This window comes from Tachysurus fulvidraco, chromosome 5, assembly GCF_022655615.1.
Source record: "Tachysurus fulvidraco isolate hzauxx_2018 chromosome 5, HZAU_PFXX_2.0, whole genome shotgun sequence".
Classification (NCBI taxonomy): domain Eukaryota; kingdom Metazoa; phylum Chordata; class Actinopteri; order Siluriformes; family Bagridae; genus Tachysurus; species Tachysurus fulvidraco.
In genome coordinates, this window is record NC_062522.1 from 16,912,873 (window position 1) to 16,938,312 (window position 25,440).

The 25,440-nt window shown below is 35.6% G+C and overlaps 1 protein-coding gene across 5 annotated transcripts in view; it reads left to right on the forward strand.

Annotated features, from left to right (window-relative positions):
- The window catches only part of dlgap4b (discs, large (Drosophila) homolog-associated protein 4b), a 90,656-nt gene that overhangs the window by 15,196 nt on the left and 50,020 nt on the right, over positions 1-25,440 (forward strand). The window contains exon 2 of one of the 5 annotated variants that reach the window (XM_047813651.1): positions 15,250-15,478. The exons of the other annotated variants lie outside the window; for them this stretch is intronic. The gene's annotated coding sequence lies outside the window, so the exon portion shown is untranslated. The remainder of the gene's footprint in view (positions 1-15,249; positions 15,479-25,440) is intronic. 5 annotated transcript variants of the gene reach the window in all.

Below are 25,440 nucleotides of genomic sequence, written 5' to 3' on the forward strand. Positions count from 1 at the left end.
TAGAGACACAGAATTATCGTATTCTGGAGTACCAATTAAAACTAAAACTTTTTAAAACTATTTTTGATAAGAAATTTTGACTTGCTAAAAACTCTTTAAACTAGTGGTGTTTTTTGATGGTTTAGTTCTGTCAGTGTAACCTGAATGGTCTGTTTTACTTCACTAGGCATACATGCCAAAAGCTAATCTATGTCGGATCAAGACCTTCTCAGTCTGTTTCATGTGGTTTAATGTCAGTCAGAGACATTTTACAACCCAGGGATAAGGTTTCCAACAGCAACAGATATAGTGAGAGACTAAAGCATAAACATTATTTGAGTCCCTGATTAGCTCAATAAATCGCTAAACCTGAATTGTCCTGTTTTTTATGATAAGTTGTGACAGTTGCATCAAATAATTAAATTATATGCAGGCTGCCAACTAACAGATTGATCTCTTCCTGTTCATCTCAGTAAGAAGTAGGAATATGAAAAGCATTTCAGCTGTGTGTCAGCACTGTCTGATTTCAATAATAACACAGAACTGAGAGAAAGGAAGATCTACCTTCTATCTTGACCTTATCTTGAGTCTGGTGCTTGCAATCATTGAGAGTTGCCCACATTGAGAAACAGAAATAGCATGTTATGGAGATCTGTCAAATACCATTACACCTTTAATCCACAATCTCATAGTAGCTTTTGCTAGGAATTCTTGTACCTTGTACTGTATAACTAAAAGAAAGTTAATTTGCCTGACCAAGCAACCAACTAATCACAGACTCTCTGATAAATTCATGATAGTATCACATTTTAAACCCCAGTGTAAACCCAGGCTTCTACAAAATATGATGTAATTTTGTTTTTTAAGCATAATATATCACTCCTATGATGTGATTTTGGTTTGTTCAATATTTAATGATACCACAGAATCTAATATGATATGAGATGATACTATTTAGAAGCTTCTGATCAATATGTGACCAAATTTGCTCAGAATCTGGTATGCCTACCAGTAAATTGCAAATTTTGATGATGTAGAAAAGAATCTTTAAGTATTAAAGTTAAAGCAGATCAACTTGCTATCTATTGTCCCTGTTACATTTTCCCTTTTTGTAACCAATTTGTAATCAATTTTAATAAATAATGAGAATTTATCAATATAATAGAAAATGATCTATTTGTGTTTGTTGCATCAGTCCAAATGGTCAGATTTTGCACCCTACTTTTGACACTTACTGCTTTAACCCAAACTTTTCATACAATTCTACAAAAAGTCAAAATGGTAGGAACTACTTAACAATCCAGTGACAATACCTTGCTCAGAAAAGCTGGTTTAGTCACAGATCTTTTTTTGTGCTTCATGGGCTGTAACCAGAGAATCCAAGACTGAGATAAAGTGGGTCTACTGTCATTCAACTCCATCTTTGAACCTTAAGATATTTTCTAGGTTTAAAGGTTTTTGCTTCAAGCTAACCATGAAACCTGGCCTTGTACCTCATGCATTTTTAGTGTTATAGTGCCAAAACTGTGTTGTGTTTGTGTTGTTATTAATGTAGATTCTGCATATGTAAAGTTACCTATACATATTACATGTAATTCATATCCAAATATTAGGAGAGAGTAAGTGTTTTAATGCTGTCTAAAACAAAAACATATGGAATCACACATTATCATACAACATGAATAAGCTGATCCTCAGCATGTTGTAGGTTAAGAGGTTATGCCATTAAATATTTACTCTAGGTTACCGCACAGTCTTTTATGCAAAAAAGTATATAAAAATCCATAAAACATTACTGCTAATTATGCTAACTAAACCACTAAATTATTTCTCCCAGCTAATTTCCTCTCTCCTCATAAAGCTTCCTGAGCACAACTGCTGAGGTTTTGTTTTTCATTAACACTGTTGGAGCATTAAGTCAGAAGAGCACAAACCCCCTACAGTCTAAGTACTCGTTCATTTCCTGTATGTAGTCAGCATCAGCTGCATCTTTTCTTTTGACAGTTGCTTGTGAAAGTGTCCTTATGTTCCCTTTATAAGGTGTGATGACTCATTATTCTCTGGGAACAATACAGAGATTAGTGCTAGCAGAGCCCTGGAAACAGTACAACAGTGACGCGTACTACACACTCTCATACAGACACACACATACACAAAAGCACATAAAACAATAACATCACATGAAGAGAAACTTCATTTCAAAGGCAACTGAGGGTTCATAGCCAATGTCCCCATGCTGCCTCAGGGAGAAGTTCAGGTTGGGTCATGTTGAAACTGACCTTCAGTACAACGGCTTCCTGTGCCAGACACACAGAGTAGCATGTGAGCACAGTCACTTACTTTGCAGATTCTGTACTCAGTACTTCTGATGAAAAGAGACTTGGTTTTGCTGCCAATGAGATAAATAATGTGCATGGTTGATATGTCACTGTTCACAGTTTTTCTCTAAAGATTAGAGGACAATGTTGCTTGCTTTTGACTGAGATAAAAGGAGTCCACAGCTTTCCTCTTTACGAGCACAATTCAGCTGCAGTCAGACAAATTCATGTCTAACAAGGACTTTAGATCCTAATCTATCGCTGATTTGACTCGTGAATATATAAATGAATAATAAAATAAATCAAGATGTAAATATGAAACATTTGTTTTAAATAACTTTATATAAAATCTGTGCCTGTATATATATATATATATATATATATATATATATATATATATATATATATATATATATATATATATAAAATATGTGTATAATCGTTATGTTCAATTACAGTATACTGTATACAGTAGTTGCTGCTGATTTAGGAACCTCAAACCTCTTCATATATTCATGACTCATGACCACTTAACATTACAAGCCAAACGTTTCCAGTGAAGGAATGTCAATAATGTGCCAGGGTTTGAATATGAAAGATGCTGTAATATGTATACACACACCGAATGCTAATTTTCTGCACTGCCATTTAAAACATGCTGTTTGATGAGCAACACTGACTAAAAAAAATTTATATTTTAATAGGCTGCTATTTCCTGGAGTAGTTATAGGACATCAAATCTGTTTTGATCACACTATATATACTGTATAATTATCATAGTCTATCTATGTCAGGTTGTTGATTAATTACTGTAATGGTGATTTGAAGTGTATGAACACATGCTGGAAGTGGTGTTTTTATCTGGGAATCAGTGAGGAGTAAAGCTGTAGAAGGTGTAAGGCAAACATGGCAACAGTGTTTGAAGAGCCTTGCTGCAAAGCGTGGAGATCAGTAATTTGTGTTTAATGTCCTTTCAATACATTTGATCCAGCCTCTCAGACCCAGAGGTTCCAAGATCTATAGATTAGCCATAGTATTTTTGACCCCTTGCTTCTGCAATACAGGATCCCCAGTTCAATTGGCAATTCATCAAAGACAAAAAGATATTCCGTGTCACATGTATATGAAATATGCATTTCACATACTGACTTAATTTATGTTAACATTATCACGAATATTGATAACGATAGTTAATCAATAGTAAATATCTTTCACAACAGTTTTATACAGATGGTTGTTATGTGCAGATTGGACGTGTACTTTTTAATATTGGAATAATTGTTTAAAATAAATTTATACACTCAGCTGGTTGATTATAAATCCACATTTTGTAGTTAAATATAAGTGATAATATAGACCTGTCCTGCACACCGAAAAATGCTAGAGTTTTTGTTCAAAAAGAACTATCGTATATCTCTGCTTCCTAGAATTTCCTTTTTAGCAATGGTGGGCCTCTGTCAGCATGTGGAAATCTCTCTCTCTCTATCAATACAACACTCTCTCCACTTCCCATCCCTTCCCAGGCTTGAGCCCGAGGCGCAGGTGTTTTGGAGAGCTCTCCATTATAAACCCTGTCCTAGTAAAATGCCCCCCACCCTCTCTTTCATTCTCAGACCACACTGATAAGTTACTGGCTCATCGAAGCTGCCACTCTGGCTCACTCAACGATGCTTGTTTAATGGAGCAGATACACTTGGGTGCATTTCAATAGCTGAGGCTGAGGTACACTCTAACTGCAACATATAGAAGAAGCTTTACCAAGTAGCAGATCAAAGCAAACATTTACTATGTAACTGCAAATAAAATTAGAGAGTTAAATACTTTTCCATAGCATGGCATGAAGTATGGATGCAGTGGTTTTTAGTAAGAAAGAAAACAGCACTGAAAATACACTGTAAATCCTAAAATTGTAAAATTCTCTACATAAAAAGCAAAATATATAGTCAACTGCAGATTTACTGGAACACTTAATGTATTGCATAAAATAAACAATGATTTGATTAGTTTCTATTGAAACTAATCAAACATCTTACAAAGCTATTTTCTTTTCCATCACGCTTAAGAAACATGGTAGATTATCTAAAAAAACTGATCCAAAATGATTAATACTGGTGAAGAATGTTTTAAATAAATGATGACATTTGGTCTTGTTTGTGGAAAAAATACTTACAGAGACAGTTGTTTCTCTGTGGTATTAATATGTGTTTGAAATCCCTTACCCATACCATGGGGGTACCTCCTCAATTTAGTTAAATTATATAGGGCACTCATTAAAATACATAAATTATTCTCAATCAGGACCATAATCAAATAGCTTAAATTCTGAATTAAAAAATGTTCCAGAAATTATATCCATTAATGACAGAGTGAACGAGGCAAAGAGGAACCCAAATATCACCACTTTCAAATAGAAATGATTGAGGTTGTTATATTTCAAAATCATGTGATAACATTATAGCTGTTTAACAACAAACAACATAATTTGGCATGAACATTGAAACAGAAACAGAGAAAGATGAAATGCCTTATTGTCTGGACAGAATTTGACGACAGTGTCTGGTCTAGAAGATAATACCATTGTTGGCGCTATATGTGAGATAGAGAGAGAGAGAGAGAGAGAGAGAGAGAGAGAGAGAGAGAGAGAGAGAGAGAGAGAGAGAGAGAGAGAGATGTTTTACAGTAATCTAAAACAGATTGATGGAGCAAAGACTGTGGAGAGGAAACCAAAGCAATGCCAGGACTGTCTGTCTGCCAGTGTGCACTCTTCGCTCTCTCAGTCTCACTCTCACTAATATATACATTTTCATCCATGTCATCTCTCCATCTCTCTCCAGGCTTCCTGTGGATTTTGTTGGAATACTGCCTTGTTTTATAATTTCTCTTTTGTTTTCCTCTTACTATTTGCGCTTTGTCTTATTATGTTTCCCTCCCTCTCTGATTTCACTCTTCCAGTCTTTCAAACACTGCTTAGGACATCTCGAACCCCATCCCCCATTTCTCTGTCACCCACTGTGGTCTAGTATGAGCTGGTTTCATCTCCATGACGATGGCTGGAGGCTTCTCTGTTCTTCTCAAGGTCATCCCAATGTGTGTCAACCAGCATGAAGTGTGTGTGTGTGTGTGTGTGTGTGTGTGTGTGTGTGTGTGTGTGTGTGTGTGTGTGTGTGTGTGTGTGTGTGTGTGTGTGTGTGTGTGTGTGTGTGAGAGAGAGAGAGAGAGAGAGAGAGAGAGAGAGAGAGAGAGAGAGAGCGAGAGAGAGAGAGACAGACAGACAGACAGAGAGAGAGAGAGAGAGAGAGAGAGAGAGAGAGAGAGAGAGAGAGAGAGAGAGAGGACACTGCTTAGACTTCCTCTAATTAAGATTCATTTTTAAGAGAGTGGCTAAAAGTCACAAATGGCAAAGTAATACTCTGTAAACTTCCATGTAAAAAATAAATTAAATAGATATAAATATAGTTAAATGTAGCTATTGGCAATTTTTATTTATGAGATTTGACATATATTGGTCCTATTCGTAAAAGTTCTATAGAAACAAATGTAGATTTTAATGCACAAAATCATTTTAATGAGTGTTGAATAAATACATTTCTATTATAACTTTAACTTCACTTAGTATACTTACTTAGGTTATTATTTACTGTATTTTAACATAGATTTTAATTATATAATATAATTAAATTATGCATTTTCATATTGTTAGAACGTTACACTGTGATTCACACAAATGTGAGCTTGATCAGATATGCCAAAGATGACATTATTTTATAAGGTACCAGGAAGTGGAATTTGTGGATTCTCATTTTACAGTCTAATTTGACCACATGCAGAGGCAGATCTGGTTGATCTAGTGCTGGTATTAGTCCTGTATTTAAGGACACATGCTCTCCTTGCTAAAGAAAGCATAGGCTGTACAAACCAGACCGAATCAGATCATAAAACTAGAGCATTAAGTGGGGCAAAAAACTGGAGCTAAGCTACAACAAAGCCAAATGCAGTATTCCCCTAGCTGACTGCTTTTCCACTGCAGACACTTCAGGGCAGTACTCAGCTCAAGCCTGCACTAGTAACAAAAGATGGGAAAATGGAGTGGGACATTCAGAGGATTGACTTAACTTAGTCATAAGTGTGGTACAATATGTGCTTGTGGTGAAGCTTCTACAATTTTCCCATACAGATTTATACAACAATTAGTTCTGGTTCACTAATTCAACTGGACAAGTGGTATTCCAAGATTACCGATACAACATATGGCTCAGCAATATTGGACATTTCACTAAGGACATTTCACTGTTTGCAGATATTTTTATTTTTTCTCAATCAATGCAAATAGTTCCCAAGAAGGCACAACTAGAGAGTGGGAGACATTGACATGCAACCTACAGACTGACAGACAGCTCATAATATGTGTAATTGTAACTGCTGATATTGACAAACACAGCGAACCAGAAACAAGGAATGAATAAAAAAACAGTTGTGAAAAATTCACTGAAATACATATTTTATTTTATATTCTGTGTTTATGTACTTTTTGTTAAATCATGAAATGTGGTGTGTGTGTGTGTGTGTGTGTGTGTGTGTGTGTGTGTGTGTGTGTGTGTGTGTGTGTGTGTGTGTGTGTGTGTGTGTGTGTGTGTGCGCGCGCGCGCACTTTTTTGTTAAATCATGGAATATTGTGTGTGTTTGTGTGTGTCTGTGTGTGTGTGTGTGGGGGGGGGTTCCTCACTAATTAAGATTCATTTGTAGAGGAGAGTTACAATGCTTAGGTAATCACCAAAATGATGCTCATAAACATGCACCTGTGTTCAAAATAATTATTTAAATATTTAAAAAATTAAATGGTTGCTGATTTTAAATGATGAGATTTCACACATGTTGGCCCTATTTGTTTTACTATCAGATTTGCAAGACAATAAATACAGTGCATTACATTACAATAATAATATATATGAATGGTTGTTGACAGTGCACTGAATCATATTGTATATACATTTCTGATTATGTTTTTAGTACAATGTTTCTACCATGCCAATAGTTTCAACCTCCATACGTTAAATGTTTGGTAATATGAGAAATACCTGTTTCTAATAAAATGTAGAAAATAATTCTTATACAGTAACAAAGTAATCATATTATTTTAAAAATATAATCATCCTACTTGTTTTAATATTTTTTCTATACATATAAATTTTATATCATAATATGCTCATTTTTGACTGTATCATGCTTTATTACCTTCATATTCATAACATCAAAGGTATTCAAATCTAAAACTTCAAATCTATGTCCTTGCCTAAATCTCTGTCAGAGGTTGTTATATATATATATATATATTTTTTTTTTTTGGAATCCCTACTGACATTGATATCTCTTCTTTCAATTAGCCTTGGGCTCCAATCACAATTTGTTTAGTCACTTGTTTTACCATCCATGTGCCAATGCCAATGGCGAGAAGCCAGGCTCAGATTAAAAAAAAAAAAAAAAAACAGCACTGTACCATTAGACAATATTGGCAGAAAAGCATTTCACTGTTTATGAGAATGAATATTTTTTTCTTTGGAGGTGAGAGAATGAATAAATATATAAGTACTGATATTTAATTGGGCACACATCACATGTTTTTAAGGTGAAGATACACAATAAGGTTTTAAACAAACAGCAACATATTTATTACTAACATGTACATTACAATGACTGTAGATTTGGTTTACTTGGTCTTACTGGAGGTTATTCAAAAATAGGATTACAGTATATATTTTTTATAGTAGAAGTAAATAATTAGAATTAAGAGTGTGGCTTTTTTTTCCAGTACAGATAAAACACATCATCATCAGTAATTGACAGGACACATCTGAATGTCAATAGCATGGGTATATTTTAGAGTAGATTACGCTGTTTTACATTGCTTATTTATGATTAAGTAAATAAATTAGATATAATTCATGAAGACACAATAAAAATGGCAGAAAGGGATGCAGAACCAATCGCACGTTCATGTTTATGGATAGTTACATATATGTACTTTAAACATTTGAATTCATTCAGCATCATCACTGGTGGTATCAAGCCATATCACCAGCAGTGGTAACACAACATGCTTGGATCTTTATTTCAGTTATGAGGAACACACTTTCTCACACTTACAGCCACTGTAAAAATCTCTGTGAATGATGCTCATGGGGACTTCTGTTTGTCTTACTCTCAGATTCTTCTGACTCTTTTTTCTCATTCTGAAAATGGTCTCTGAGGAATGTGTGAGTGCCTTCAAAAACACAATATAATACCCACTGCATTTTGTGTCTACAGTATAAGAGTATTTTTCACAGCCATTTTTCTCACACTAGAGCATTTCTCTACAAGTAAAAGAGAAAGTGAAAAGGTACATTTTTTTGCAAACGATTTCTTTTTCCAATACTCAACAGGACAGAGGTAATTTTATGTCGTTCCCAGAGTGATGTAGGTTTAAATTAAGCACATGGTATGAAGAGCAAAGACAGGGTGACCGAGTAGACTTACGTTTCTCCCAAAATCCCTGTACAATTTTCAGCTTGTCTACGTACCTTTAGTCCATGAGGGCCTGTGTAATGGCCTCATTTGAGTGTGTGTCACTATTTTAAGTGATTGTTTTTATTGTTTTTGTACAGTATAGGAAGCAAGTTTGATTTTATTTTACCACATTATACTGTTTCTCTGAGGAAATCTGCTTGTTGACAAAGATAGTTTGCTTGTAATGCTTTGTCCTGTCCTTTTACAGTTAGACCCTTTAAAATCCATGGCTTTTATACTAAACTTTAATAATTATGACATTAAAAATTGAGGTCAGTTCTGTGTCAAAAGTGTCTACATGTTGAAAAGGCCTAGATCATTACAGGCTTTCTTTGACAGTGTTTAAAATGAACTTGCTGAAACTTTTTATTATTGTTATTTATTATTAGTTATTATTATTATTATTATTATATATTATTATTATTATTATTATTATTATTATTATTATTATTATTATTATTATTATATATTATTATTATTATTATTAGTTATTATTATTATTATTATTATATATTATTATTTATTATTTTGGAAAATGGTCACCAAGGCACATTCTCACTTTAACCTTCATAATTGTAGGGTAATTTATTAATAACCAGTGTTCTCCATGTCCAACAGTATATGCTCATTAGCATGCTGTTTGAATCCACTTAAAGGAGAGAAAACTGCATTGTGGAATCCATGAAACTGTAATGCCTATTTAGTTAGGTTGAGTTCAACACACACTCTTCCAATTTTTTTTTTTTTAGCCATGTAACCTGACTGTCTAAACAATCTTAAGTCAGTGGTACTAATTACATTGTTTTTAATGTTTAAAAAGCTACAAAAGTGAATCATCCTTAAAATAATGCAACTGCTGCATACTACATTTCTTCACAGCATTTGGCAGATGCACTTATCCAGAATTACTTACTGAGCATGAGCATTTGAGAGTTAAGGGTCTTGCTCAAGGGCCCAGCAGTGGCAGTATGGTGGTGCAGAGATTTGAACTCAAGACCTTCCAATCAATAGCAAAACGTTTTAACCATGGAGCTTGTGAATTAGTAATATTTAGAGGAAAGGCGTTTTAGTTAAAGTTGTTTTACGTCTTTTCTTTTTTCTTTTTCTTTTAGCAATGTCTAAATGGATATACAACATCTTAACATCTTACATCTTAACATCTTAATCCCACTGTTTCACTGTTTCTTTTAGCAATGTCTAAATGGCAATACAATTTTTCTGTGTTCCTGTATTCCTGTTAGTCTGTCATTAGCAATGGTGTCTACGGAAATCCTGTTTTTGCCATGCTCAGAAGGTCAGCTCATTTATCCCACTTTTTGAACATCTCTGACTTGTTGACATTGAAAAGGACATGCATGGATATCTGTCTCACAGAAACATAGAAAAATGTTGGAGTGTGGCTCATTTGACAGTTACTGATGGTGGATATATTGAGGAAGCTAGAATCACCATGGAAATTAGATTTAGAAGGAGGGGTCGGCATCTTACTGTCCTTAAGCAGCTTAAGCTTCAGAGTGAGGGAAAGTGTTGGTGGGTCTGTGAGAAATAAGCACTTCCGGGTAAGTACTTTCTGTAAACAGGGAAAAATTGCAATGATTTGCGAAGAGGATTGTGTTACTTACTGTAAATATGTATTTTGTGTAAGGTGCGACACACATGAGTCAAGTTGTCCTGACGCCTGCTCAAGTCTCCTACACATTTCTGTAGATAACATTGTTTACTCAAAGTGATTTCTTCTCTCAGTTTATCGTATCTTTTCCTGTTGTTTACTCGCTTGATCAGTGCCTCAGTGTCTGACAGACAAAGCCAATGAGGCTGCTGCTGCCAGTCACTCAGGCTGTTATTGATCCAAGTTGATGGTTATATTGGTGAACGTTTGACCCTGAATAGTGGAAAAATTGCAAGTGACATGGACAGGGTATTAATACAGAAAAAAATGTGGCTTTGCCATCTTTCAATAGATGATCTTTTCACCTGCTTCTTCTTCCATTTCCTAAAAATAAGACATAACATAATATGAAATGATTCACTGTATCAAGGTATTCACCAGTCTTTCCAATGGATAAGGAATTATGTAGCATTTATTAACTGAATTATAATTAATATACTGACAAATATAATTAAAGCTTGTTATTGTATTATTATTTGTCAGTATATTAATTATAATTCAGATTATAATTACATTTACAGCATTTAGCAGACACTCTTATCCAGAGTGAATTACATTTTTATTTCAGTTTATACACCTCAACAATTGAGGGTTATGGGCCTTGCTCAGGGGTCTTGCAGTGGTGGACCTGGGATTTGAACCAATGACCTTCTGATCAGCAGTCAACGTCTTAACCACTGAGCTACCACCCCATTCAAATTACAATACTATTGATAGTAGCATGTTAAAATGCAGCTTTACAAAAAAAATTTTAAGGGAAGAATTAAACAAAAAATTATGTTTTCTACTGATTTCAAACTTTCTAACCAAAGATGTATGATGTAGGCTTTGTCTGGTGAGGGGTTCCGCAGCTACGGGGCATGTACACTAAAAAAGGAACAGAAAGTATTCCTGTGTTTGATGATAAGATGTGCAGGTCATTTAAATGTAAATATTGTAAAATAATAATTATTAGTAGAAGTAGTGGTAGTAAAATTATTATTAAATAACTCAGTACAGGCCAATGTTTAATTGTAAAGTGAACGTCATAACCTTGAAAAAAATTGCACAGGAGTGTGTTATATGAAGCGACCTCATATAACCTATTTAGCCATGTGGTTTCCTGTGCTAAGTCTACTCATGTGCTTTTTCAGATTTTGTGACACTGTGTTCTCACTTGCGCGTACATACACACACACACACACACACACACACACACACACACACACACACACACACACACACACACACACACACACACACACACATCCACACATCCACTGATATGCACCTACAGTGAAAGTTGTGTGAACAAACATTTAATTTTCAAGCATTTTCTTATCGATAGAAGTCAAATCTCTGGCAACATTCCACATGTAGCATATATATATACGTAGGTATAACTTGTGCAATTTATGCCTCACAGTCAAAGCAATGACCTCCTTTGATAATTTAGAAGAGGCCACAGCACATTTTTATCATCTGCTTCTTTTAGCCATCCTTGAGTAAAATTTGTGATTTAAAACTGTATGTCTTGTGAAACAGCACCCCCTCTTGGTGATTATGTATTCGATCCCCACACCACTTTCATCATGTGACATGCAGATTTAGCTCAAATTCCCCTGATACAACTTTCCTCCTATCCTTAATCAACCTGAATTACTTTTTTAGCCATCTTTGTGCCAGATAGCACATGAATGACTTCCATCCGCAATTGAAAATAATCGTGCAACCGATGAGCAAACTTTGGAAAGGGATAAGATGTTAGCAAGTCCATTTATGAGGAATTAAGAGGAATGATCATGGCAGTACCTCTGAGGCAATACTGCAGAGTAAATGTGTGATTTGGTTGATGCTGACTAAGGGAGAATAGTTAGCAGATATTTGTCTGTGAGATATTCTGCCATTTGGTCAGATTGAATGAGTAGTTTATGACTTTATTGATGCCATTATAAATTGTTGAAATTGTGTCACATGGCACATGCTGTAATTTAAAAAAACGACATGGCGTGTGTTAAGCCATACTGCATCACCAAATTTTGCATTCATGTCTATATTCATGCAAAATTTTATTGGTGGATTCCTCATCATATAGGACAGTCTGTGAAGATTGTCCTATATAACATGTTAATCCATGGAAGTAGAGGTGAGAAATGTGAAACTAATTATAAAAACCTATTAGAATAGATTTCTCAGTTAAATGTTACCTTTAATATAACATTGCCAGTGGTTTAGACCTCCCACTGACGAGTCAATGGCATAGTATCAGGAGCAGTTTGGTTGTAATTTTACAGCTTTGGCCTTTCTAACAGCATCTCTAAGCTTATGACATGCCTGAAGGATGAAAAAGAGACTAACAGAGATGATGATGGATGCGCAATGCTACTTTCAGGCACTAAGGGGAACCATAAGGAAATTTTAATGTAAGACCATGAAACAGTGGGATTAAGATGTTGTAGCTTTATGTTAAACTGAGAAGAGGGTGATTTAAAAAATAGCTTTTAATGCAAAACAAGGAGATTCCATGGTGTATGCCACGATAGCAGACATCCAGATAAAGTCTTAGAAGTCAAAAAGTGACTCAGCAAGAAATAGCTTAATAAATGAAGGATCGGAAAACATGCCAAAGGAGGTCCTTTTATGTGGTGCTTGATGTTTTGTGCAGAAATTAATGCTAGCAGGCAGTTGACCATTTTGATCTCTCTCAATCTTCTAGGAAAATCAGGTCATTTCTTTCCAGCCTCTGAAAGCAGCCAGGGACTTTGTGCTGGCCTTTTCTGTAGTACAGCAGCTTCTTGATTTACACCCATTCCTCAGCAGGATGATCAAAGGTAGCTTTATATAGGGGCAATAAATCTTTCATAAGTTCTCTCTCCCCTCCACCCCTTTCTCAGATTGCTGTTAGCGACTCCAGAGCTCTGCCAGGTAGCAGTGACATAATCAAAGCAATTTTGAAGGGGCTGGTAATTAGTATAAATTGCAGTGAGCAAAATGCACAGAATCCTACAGGAAACAGAAAACAATTGCTAAAATAAGTTATTATCATTCTTATATAAGAAGGCTAGTTACGATTTAGATGATGGTGTTGCAGCAGGGCATCATGAATCGGTATCACTGGAGCTGCACCAAAATTGCCATCAGGAATTCAAAGACTCACTTTCTGAAGTCAAAATGATCAGGATATTTGCTCTCCACAAACAGTCAACTGGACACACACACACACACAGTATACATACAATTTACATAACAGTAGCTTCATCTGTCTTATCCCAGTAAATACTTTTTTGTGTGATATAACTGACATCCATAATGTCTACTGTGTTCTGTGTCTGTATACAATACTGTAGCTGCCTTGTAGAAAAGATTAATTTAGCTCTGGTTTGGATGTTCCACAACTACAGTTGGTGTAGAAGGCTTTGAAAGACGTGTAAGATGTTGCTGAGATGTGTAATACCTCCTAATAGAAGAGTGTTTTTAGGGTGAAACTGTGAAGCATGAAGCAACAAATTCTCATCCTCTCTCCCTCTAGCTCTTTAAGGTGAGGTGCGTTTTGTGTCCCAGTTTTTTGTAGCCTGACATTCATCATTACTGTGTAGGCGCTCTCTCTCTCTCTCTCTCTCTCTCTCTCTCTCTCTCTCTCTCACACACACACACACACACACACACACACACACACACACACACACACACACACACACACATGCACACTTACTTTTCTAACTTCTACAAGCATAATCATTCTGACATAATAAGGCTATGTCCCAGTTCAAACGGTCAAAAAAATCAAATTGGAACCCTTAACTTTAATTATTTTCAGTCTCTTTTACTCCTTTGGTGCGTCTTGCCCCCCCCCAATCTATTAACTATCTATGTATGGCCTTTACAAATTCTTTGACTGCACAAACACTGATATGCTCTGTGTTCTTACTCAATATGCAATAAAATTTATAGCATCCTCTTGAGATTAAATGGAAACAGAAGAAATGAATTAAACACAGGACACATTTTTTGATTCATGGCAAGAAGAATGACACAATTGCAACAGATGCACAACTTTGGGCCAATTGATGTCATATGATTTGGTTAACAGATAGTTCTATTAAAATATTCCATTATTATTACAATCTAAATGGATTTGATACCAAATGGCAGGTCCAATTATGTACTTATATTACAAGATTCAAGACCATAGCCAGGATAAAGAATTAAGGTTCACATTGCAGAAATGTGTCATAGTTGATTCATCACAATGTCAAATGTTTTTTTTTTTATTTTAATCTGTCACATTATCCTTCCATGCTTCCATAAACTGTTCAAGTTAAAGCTATATTATTGAGTTAACAGCAGATCAATTTATAATTCTGTAATAATTAAAGTTACCTCTTGATTTCAGCCTTCACAAAACTACGAAAACCGCTAATTATCTTAGAGTCTTTTTCTATGATAAATATCAAATTCTGATGTGATATTTAATAAAAATAGCACATAGTATAAGTATTGTCCATTTCAGGAATGCACTATTTACTTGGTCTACGTTTTAAAATATATTATATTTTATGTGTTTCAAAACTCTAGAAATTTAAAAAATCCATTTTTAAGGACACATTACTATTGCACATCCATATTAATATTCAATTTAATTAAAATTTATTTGCATTGTCTTAAAGCAGCTATAAAGAACATTAATATTATACAAAGATGAGTAAAATACAAAAATTCAAGATTAATATTAGACTTATACTTAAATGTGTTTGTATACAGGTGGCTGTGGCAAGGAAAAACTCCCTTAGTTGGAAGAGGAAGAAACCTTGAGAGGAACCAGACTCAAAAGGGAATTGTGGTATATGTGTTTGTTCAACATTCCAGTGCAAATCTAATCTTCATTTGCTGTTATAATAACCTCCAATCTTCTGGGAATGCATTCCACAAGATTTTGGAGCATGGCTGAGGGGATTTACTCATTCAGACACAAGAGCATTAGTGAAGTCAGGTATTGTTATCAGACAAGAATACCTGGATCATCATTTATTATCATTGTTATCATTCATCATTGCATGGTTGTCCAAAAATGTTTATAGTTAGTAAAACTGAATGTGACAAATGTTATAGACATTTCTCTGTGTGTATTACTTTGCTTGTACTGTATGTGCTTGGCACATAAAATTCCTCTTCTTAATACATAAGGTTAGTAGAGTTAGCGGCATCAGCAGCAGACATGGCTACCAATATATTTTACATAAATATAACGTTTGGTTTCAAATATCAATGGTCATCAGATGAAGATGAACAGTAAGAAGGGAAACTAATTTCACCAGAAAGGTGAACTAGTTAGCCATTTAACCAACATACTATATAGTGAGTGATATACTATAAAGTTTATTTCTGCTAGTGGATCAAATATAAGCAGAACATTTGACCATACTGTATATGAAAATAAATTTAATCAAGTAATTTTTTTTAATAGAACCATCCTATTTAAGAAATATCACATGAGCAAGAGAGCAGTTATACCGAATATCAGAATGGCTGTAATTATCTTTAACACCCAGCCTGCAGCCTATGACCAAATTGTAGAACTGAGATATTCATTATTCAGTACACAAATCCATTTGTTGAATAACAGTTGCAAAAAGAACATCCTGTGCTAGGAAAAATAAAAAAGTATGCACAGTAATGAATAGGTAAGTGTGCGAGTAAACTCTTACTACTCGACTCTACTGTACAATGCAACTTAAACAGACGAATGACAATTTTTCTTCTCAGGGGTTTGGTGTTTCTGAAAAACCCGATATACACTATGGCCAAAAGTGTGTGGACACCTGATCATCACAACCATGAATGATGGCTTAATACTTTTAGCTTTTTACTAAGTGCAACCTTGAGGTTATCTGTCCTCATCTAAACACAGTCATCAGAAGCTTTAGTGATAGCTGCATTACAGAGTCTTGGTGTGGTAAATAGCATTTGGGCTTTAATTTTCAACACATTCTGTCCTCATTACAGCTTTCATCAATGTTCCCTCATCCAATCTGTTGTCAAGGAAAGGCAGTGCTTATTCTGTTAAGTTAATTTACCCCTTTTAACCCCTCAGTCTGTCTATCTAATTACTCAGCAGTATCTCAGAGAGAGAGAGAGAGAGAGAGAGAGAGAGAGAGAGAGAGAGAGAGAGAGAGAGAGAATTATTAGTATTACTATAATACTCTTAGAATTAAGAGTATTATTCTGAGCATACCTTTTCATGTTTTTGTTTTCCTTTCAGACAGATAAGAAGTGTGGCCGAAGAGACTTTGACAGCTTCCTGTCTTCCTCACTGCCCTCACAGCTCATGTCACCTCAGTAACATGCACCTTTACACACAATATTTCCATGGCTATTGCAGCTAATTTAGTTTGCATACTGATCAGTTGCATTTTATTAAATGTTTCATTCTCACTCCTACTCATTTTACCCATATAAATTCCGGGATATATTTTGTATGTTATTTGAGATGTTAAGAGCAAGATAAAAAAACAATACATTGAAGTACGTCAGACGCCTGAGATAGGCACAGGCTCCCCGTGACCCGAGAAGGATGGATGAGCGGTAGAAAATGAATGAATGAATGAATGAATGAATGAAGTACGTCAGACGCAGTTTTGGTTTTCCGAACAGACATGACACCACATTCCTCTCATCATTAAGTATAGTGTACATAAAGTGTAGTGAGCCTGTGTACACTGCTGAGAGTCGATTTATTAGATGTTTTGTTTGTTCTGTCACAACCAGGTCTTAAAAACTAAAGTAATTCCACTGTACTACAAGTTTATTGCTTAGTATATTATGTTTACTGTGGTATTGACCAATTGATTAGTAAATCTAAGATAAATAAATAAAGTGATTACTGTGACATGATTATCATCAGAGCTTTCTTTTCTAGTTAAGTGTCTATCTATAAAATTAGATATTTTTGAACAGCCAGGGCCAAAATCCTTCCTCCCTCTTTGTCTCTGTCTCTGTCTCTGTATCTGTATCTGTATCTGTATCTCTCTCTCTCTCTCTCTCTCTCTCTCTCTCTCTCTGTATTTCTCTCTCTCTCTGTGTCTCTGTATCTCTCTCTCTCTCTCTCTCTCTCTCTCTCTCTCTCTCTCTCTCTCTCTCTCTCTCTCTCTCTCTAATCTCTAAGGCTTTCTCTAATCTGTGTTTTACAAAATCCCTTGTGAACTTTATCAGTGACTGTATTAAATGCATCTATTTACAACTCACTAGCATTTAAAAAACCCCAAAATAGTCCTGTCAGGAGTGCGATCAAACATATATCGGTAGGCTAGAAGGCATATTATTCCACATCTGTCACCTGATGCACAGTCTGAAAATATTGCACCAGAGGCCCAAACAATAAAATGAGCAACCTACCAAGATTCTGTCACTGTCTAGTATAAACTCCTTTTTTGGGAAGAGAGGTTTTATTTGGTTTTGATGATATAAAAAGACAAGATTAATTCTCTCTCTCTCTCTCTCTCTCTCTCTCTCTCTCTCTCTCTCTCTCTCTCTCTTTCTCTCTCACTCTCTCTCTCTCTCTCTCTCTCTCACACACACACACACACACACACACACACACACACACACACACACACACACACACACACACTGTGTAGAAGCTTTCTTCATTTTAATTACTACTTTATTTTCTTATTCAGGATTAGTCAGATATAGTACGTGACTGTTTTAACACACACACACATTTCTCATTGATTTCCTTTGGCTTCCCATGTATCTAGACACTGAGAAGTCAGACACTGAACTCAGGTACAATCTCCTAGTAGGATATTACATTGGCTGCAAAAGGGTCTGCACAATTTGTCTGCAATTATCTGATGATAATTCCTCCTGAATGCATTCTGGTTGTAATACCTTCTTATGGATGACACCACTTCCTAACATGATGCAATGAAAACGTATGAGAGAACATGTGAGCTGCTTGTTGTTTTTGGCTGGACTGAATGCAAAATATGTTGCATATGTTGCATAGTAAGGATGTAGTTACAGTACCCTCATTCCTCCAAACCGTATTTCCTTTAGTAAGATAGCAGTATCAGTCATATGATTTATTCTATCACACCTTCACACAAATCAAGAAAATAATACACTGGGTATAGATATAATTAATCTAAGTGCAGAAATACCTAAAACTGTTAACCTCTAGCCTTTGACCACTCATCAGTCATGGCAGTTGTTTCTGTACTGTCAGTTTAAGTAACCTTGCTACATTCTTGTGCCTCTTGCTGGCTGTCTCTCAGAGCCACCTGTCGTCTGCTTTAGCTGGGGGAAACACTGATCAGAGCAGAGATCTATGTATGGAGGGAGATGTAGTGAAGCAGCAGTATTATGTTTTCTCCTGCCCTGAAGCTGACCATACATCTGCTTTGGGCAATTTATCAGACATCTGTTCACTTCAAACCAAGCTCACCATCTGCAGAGAAGCATAAACTCATGGAAAGGAGTCTCTCTCTCTCTCTCTCTCTCTCTCTCTCTCTCTCTCTCTCTCTCTCTCTCTCTCTCTCTCTCTCTCTCTCTCTCTATCTATCTATCTATCTATCTCTCACTCTCTCAGTTTCTCTCTCTCTCTCTCTCTCTCTCTCTCTCTCTCTCTCTTTAAATATACAGAATGATAACTGCTTTTGGTGTATTTTTGTGAGAGAAAGGACAAAACAAGCAAGTGTTAATGTGCAACAAAATACAGTACAAGAGCCTTTCAAGTTCCAATGTGCAAATGCTTTGAATTTGTGTACTGGAAGAATCTGGGAAAAGTTAAGTGAGGCCACTACATCAAGCAATTTGTTGTTCAGTGTTTAAAAAAATCTGTCAGTCGGTCAGACACCTCATCTGGGGAAAACCAGAATAGTGTGTATACAATCCCCTTGAGGATTGAGGAATGTGACCTTTGCTCAGTACCATCCCGAGTGGTAAGCTAGAACATGGACTTAACCAGAGTAATAAACCAAAGTTTGGCATGAATACAGTTTGACAGTTAGTCATGAATTAAGTAGAAGTGAGTCAATTTAATAGTCTTTTGATGATTGAGAACATCATGTGATGAGTCATGTGACTGATCATTGTAGTTTGCTGTTGGGAAGATGATTCTGGGAAAGAAGAGTTTGTGTTACAAATAGCAATAAATACTGAAAAAAACAGTGCAATTGTAACAGTCTTATAGAAAAAACTGAAATATTGAATAATGGTGCATTTCATTAGCATTTACATTTCATTTTATATTGCTTGTGTTCCTTTTTATAAAACTGCATTCCGTTAAGCACTTTTAAGCATCATCAAGCTTTATGCTCATTTCATTTTATTTCATTTTCTTTATGTTCTTAATGCTTCCTATGAGCATTTCAGTCTTGAAGAAGTGCAACTCAAGAGCTTACTGAATTTTCTTATTTTAAACTGTATCTTTGATCATCACATGTTCTCCTTGGAAATTAACTTATTTTACTCTTGTCCTTTCTATGTTTGTGCTCATGTGTTCCATGTGTCTGGTGATGTTTCAGACATAAGTGATAAAATCAACCTGACAGCCCTGCCCTAGTCGATTCATACACTCATATTCACAGCTACTCTATCCTCTCATATCTGCAGGCATTCTATCCATTTATTACACTGTTCTTTACTTACTACTTTCATTCGTTCCACTGCATTCATTCTAATGACTTTGACATTCTCTCTAAAAAATAGGCACAGTAAAAAAATCTGTTTAAATGATTTAGAATTTTTCTATATCCAGATATTTGCCCTAAGTGAAATCTGATCCTGCCGTGAAAGCTCTTAAAATGTTTTGCCCCATATTGCTTTATGGTGTTTTGTACTAGCATGACTGAATGAATTGGCATGCTGAATTGCTTTAACTTCTGCGCAGATGCAGATCTATCTTTAGCAGATCAGAAAACAGCTCCTCTATGAGTCAGATCCTGCCATTGTTTTGTTGCACAGCTGCCTCAATCTCCAGAGATTGTTGTGCCACTTGCTACTGCTTCTGATAATGTTACTCCAAACATAGCCACAATTAGTAGAGCTTGCCATCTGTCAACACACAAGTCCTGCTCAAACCTGTAATCTCCGTAGTTAATGTGTGGTGTATTTCATTTAACAATCAAAGCTTTTCTCCAGATACTTGTTTCACAATAATCCTTTTGCCTCCTTGGTTTGAAATCAAGGAGATCATGTTTCGGATTAGCAGTAAGATGCCAATACTGTTTTTTATACAGTATATAAAAATTAATATGCTTAATGTGGTACTATTATCAAATTAAATGTTTTATCAATTACACTTAATATATATTACATTTTTAATGATGCTAAACTAAGACTATACAAATGGCAGTTCCAGAAGCCTATTATATTAAACAAAAAATTATCACTCATACAAAATGCTGCAGAAAAACATTTCATTTATTGCCACTGTTCTTTTTAAAGCAATAATGATGTTTCACACATAGTTGATATGTACAATTTATTGCTATTTGTAAGACTATTAAGTCTAAAAATACATGTAGAATTATGTACAATTGTTTAAAATAAAATATGGCATAATCATGGCCATAAAAAAATTGTAAATAATAATACATTCATATACAACAGTTATCGTTTTACCAGACACCTTCAAATCTAAGTCATCATCTTTCCACCATGTTTCCATTCCACAGTTTTAAAGTAGTAGATATGGTTACAATATAAAATGTAAGAAAAAAACATACACTTATTTGCACAGTATATCAAAAACACTGTGTGAAAATATTGATCATCATTAGAGCTGGTACAGGTCAATTGTGCAGCTTTGATTTTACTGGTGTGTGCAGTTAAGGCAGCTTGTTTTCAGTAATCAAAGAGTGTGTATTGATTAGCACTAATTTGCAGGCAAACCTCATTGTTTCTAATTATGTTTTAACATCAGGTGGGAAATCGTTTAATGAGAACATGCCAACAGATTAGAGGGATGAGAGCAAGCTTTGGATTTCTCATTTAGATAGAATTGCATTAGCTGCAGCTACAGTAATTCACCTATGCTGCTAATTCTATAAGGAAGTGAAAAGGAATTACAGTTCAATTCATTTTTTACTCTAATTCTATGATGTAGTTTATGGAAAGTGTTTAGTGCAACATTATTTGTGTTGCTTAGAGGACAGCCTATAAACTCTCTATTGTTCATGTTTATGTACCAATACTTGATAACATTCTAGTAATATCTGACATATTTCACACAGTACTGAAATATCTAACATAGCTTTAATTAGCTGCATTAATAATTAAGTCAGTGTAACACTGTGTATGTGTGTGGGATTGTGTGTGTTCTCAGAATATAACAGATGCACAAACACTTGCACAAACATTAACACTTAATAGTAAGTGACTATAGGCTACCAAATGCTCCTTCTCTGTTACTTCATCTTCTGAGCTTGGGTAAAAATGAGCATGTGTGAGTTTGCATTACACAATCAGCAAAAGAGCTGTTTGTGACTCTAGCTGCTGTGCTCTTTTCATTTTCTCCTCCCTACTGACCTTTCCCTTTGGTGTCAGAGAGAGTCAGTCTGACCAAATCACATCATGTCAAACGGGTTCCCAAAGAGAGCAAGAGCACTTCACTCCAGCACACTGCAATGCATTACACATGCTCCTGTCCTAGAGCCTCTAAAAGTGCACTGCTAGTCAGAACGGCTAGGGCACCACAAAATAACCTTTACCTGAACTGTGCAGTGACTCACCAAGCAACATGGTGACTTTGATCAAAAACAAATGTTGAGTAGAGTTAATTACTGGGCTTTGAACCAATAGAAATTCTACCCCAGTTTAGTTTTCCCCGAAATTTTGTCATTTTTCATTCTGCCAATCATCCAGTTTTCCCCTACTATACAACAACCTGGCAGGGTGACGGCTAAAAAGTGCTTCCTCTGAGACACCTGATATCAACCAACAACCAATCTTTTTATATTGCTTTGCACGTTGCATCACAGAGATATCTGCCCTCTTCCACATTCCAGAGCTCAAAGACACTCACAGCTGGCTTGCATTTCTGTCACTGAGAAGAGAAGAGAAGAGAAGAGAAGAGAAGAGAAGAGAAGAGAAGAGAAGAGAAGAGAAGAGAAGAGAAGAGAAGAGAAGAGAGAAGAGAAGAGAGTAATGCAATCCCTCCTACATAACACATAGCACAACCAAATTTGCTCTCTTATCTGCTGGCTCTCTTGATTCATCTTGACTCATATTCAAAAGAATCTCCTGATGATTCTACATTTATTTATAAAGCATATTTTAAGTGAATTACTATGAATTACTCATTGAAGCTACAGCCAGACAAAAAGGAAATGTGTGTAATTATTAGAGTCAGAGCCTTTGAATTTAAAGGGTTTAATCATATGCAGTTTATAGGGTTAATCAGAATTACTTTTTAGCTTACCAACTTTTGGTTTCAAATGGGGAAGAACATCACTTAAGCAACCAGAAATTACACAATAATTTTATTTTTATCAGCTTACATGGATCATTTTAGTTATTGACCTTAATTTGTGTTGAATAGCAGCCAGGTAATCAATACTGTTTCTTTTCAGTAAGTCAGCACTCAAGGCATGCGTCAGGTTTAAGGCTAAATCAAGGTGCCACCCAAAATCAAAGCATTGAACACTTGACATTTTACACAGAAAGGTTGCTATTTTGTTTTATCACAGGTCCACTTAACATGGTATGAGCTGCCTGTAGGTATCACATTGTGTATTAGCTGAGGACTTATGCTGACCTTTACTGGCATATTTTGAGTGGCTTATGTTGCCCAGGATGCTTAACTATTTCAGAGACAGGGTAATTATATAAGAAAGAAGGAACATAAATGGACTGTAACTTTTTGGCTTCTTACCATAGACAGTTTGATATCACAATATGATCAAAAATTCTTAACACAGTGACAGCTTGGAGTTTTGGCCGGTATGTTTTGATTCCATTAAATCTACTTCAAAATATATTCTCTCTCTCTCTCTCTCTCTCTCTCTCTCTCTCTCTCTCTCTCTCTCTCTCTCTCTCTCTCTCTCTCTCTCTCTCTGTCTGTTTTGTATTTTGTGTCTGTGTATGTGTGTGTAAAGTGTGATTTGTGGATAAGAACACCCATTAAGCTCTTTACCTGCCTCTATCGTGGACTGTGGTTATCGTGCCAGTCGGCATGGTACTTCATCATATTAATTGAGCCATTCTGACTGCTCCATTAATATGAACTCTCTCAGACACACAACTTCAGACACACACTGAGTGACATTAAGCAAGAATTCGTCCATTTGTACATCCCTTAATCCATGAATAATTTTTTTTTGCCTTAGAATGTAAGTGCTCTAAGCTGTTCTCATGTTGATTGCAGTGTATTGTGAAGTGTCACTGATAATGAAGGTCACATGAGGAAGGAAAAGCTTTATTTGGTAAAACATTTGAACCAGGCTAACCAAGATGAAAATGTTACTGAAAATGAATGACTGAATCCTTAATTTAGTCATGGAGTTAATTCTAATTTTTATTACAATGCTGTTCCAGATTCAAAATATTAGCACCTGTAATTCTCAATAGCTGTGTGATCGAACTCTATGTTTAACACTGTGCTAAACCATTCCCTACTACCAGCAGTTCAGCAGCTTGCTAATCTATCCTAAACTAAACTTTGACCTCTGTATTGAGATGCAAGCTCAATGCAGTCTTTTGGTCCGTTCTTAACAGAGCTTAGTAATTAAGCCAAAAGAAGATCCATTAACAGCCGTAATGGAGACAGATGTCCAGACACTGCTCAGCCTAATCCAGTGGTGGCAAAGTTAAGTGTTGTAATCATGTTTGATGGAACATGGATGCTCTGTTTGTTTTCTAAGTAAGGCAACCACTATTAACTCTTGCCGGACTAACTAGTCATTTCTTCTGGACATGTGATGTTTAATTGATCAGTTTATCATGACCTGTTCAGATACAAGATCAGTAAAAGACCAGAGAATGGATTTGCCTGAGACTGCAAGGCTTTCTATTTTAAACTCAAACATAGGAACCTTAATGTCCTAAGATATGTACTTACTTACTTACTTAATCATTTTTATTCAGATATTACACCCTCAGTTCTGTGACATTCAGTTTTGTTTTATACTACCTATCCAACCTCACCCCTGGGGGTGAGCGGGTGTGATTTTTAATCAGGAAGGAAACTGCTATCTGCAAAAGTATGGGCTTTGCCCTGGCAACCATCCTGCTCAATACTGCAGCCTACAATCAGTGGCAATTTTTTCCCAATTTGCAGTTCTCCATCTGTATAAAATTGCTTGGAACAAGAAAAGCCAAATGAGTTGCAACATCAAGCTAAGAACAAGATTAGACTATTTAAATATTAGTGCGTGGTTTATTTCACTTGAATAACAAGTATACACTAGCCATGTTACCTGATAAACTTAAAGAATAATAATATAACTATTTTTGTTCTGGTGGATATTTTGTTAGGACAAATACAGGGAATTACAGTATAATTCTCAGTATCGTTCTGTTCTTTCACAGCTCAAGGGTTTGGAGGTTGATTCTGAGCTGTGGATACTCTCTGTAAAGAGTTTCACTTGGTGATGTGGTTACACCATGTCTATGTGGTTTTCACTGAAAACATTTCATTGGAAAAATAAGAGAGTACAGGAACAACAATCATGATGTCAAATAAACAAAAGCCTGTTTTGGAAAAAACAAAGGAAGAACATGAATCAGAGTAGGACAATAAAAAACATGACTCCAGTAAACGTCCAGTGTTGTGAAGACCTAGTTGAGCTGCTAATTGGATGGAGTTTATACTCTTGGTCCTGCAGGTGTCAAATGAAAGAAGACAGAGCTGTCAGAATAAAATCCCATGACCTTTTCATGATTTTATTTCCCTCACAATTCAGCAGTAACCTACAGCATGTTCATTGTTACTGTGTTCTTGTGTAATGG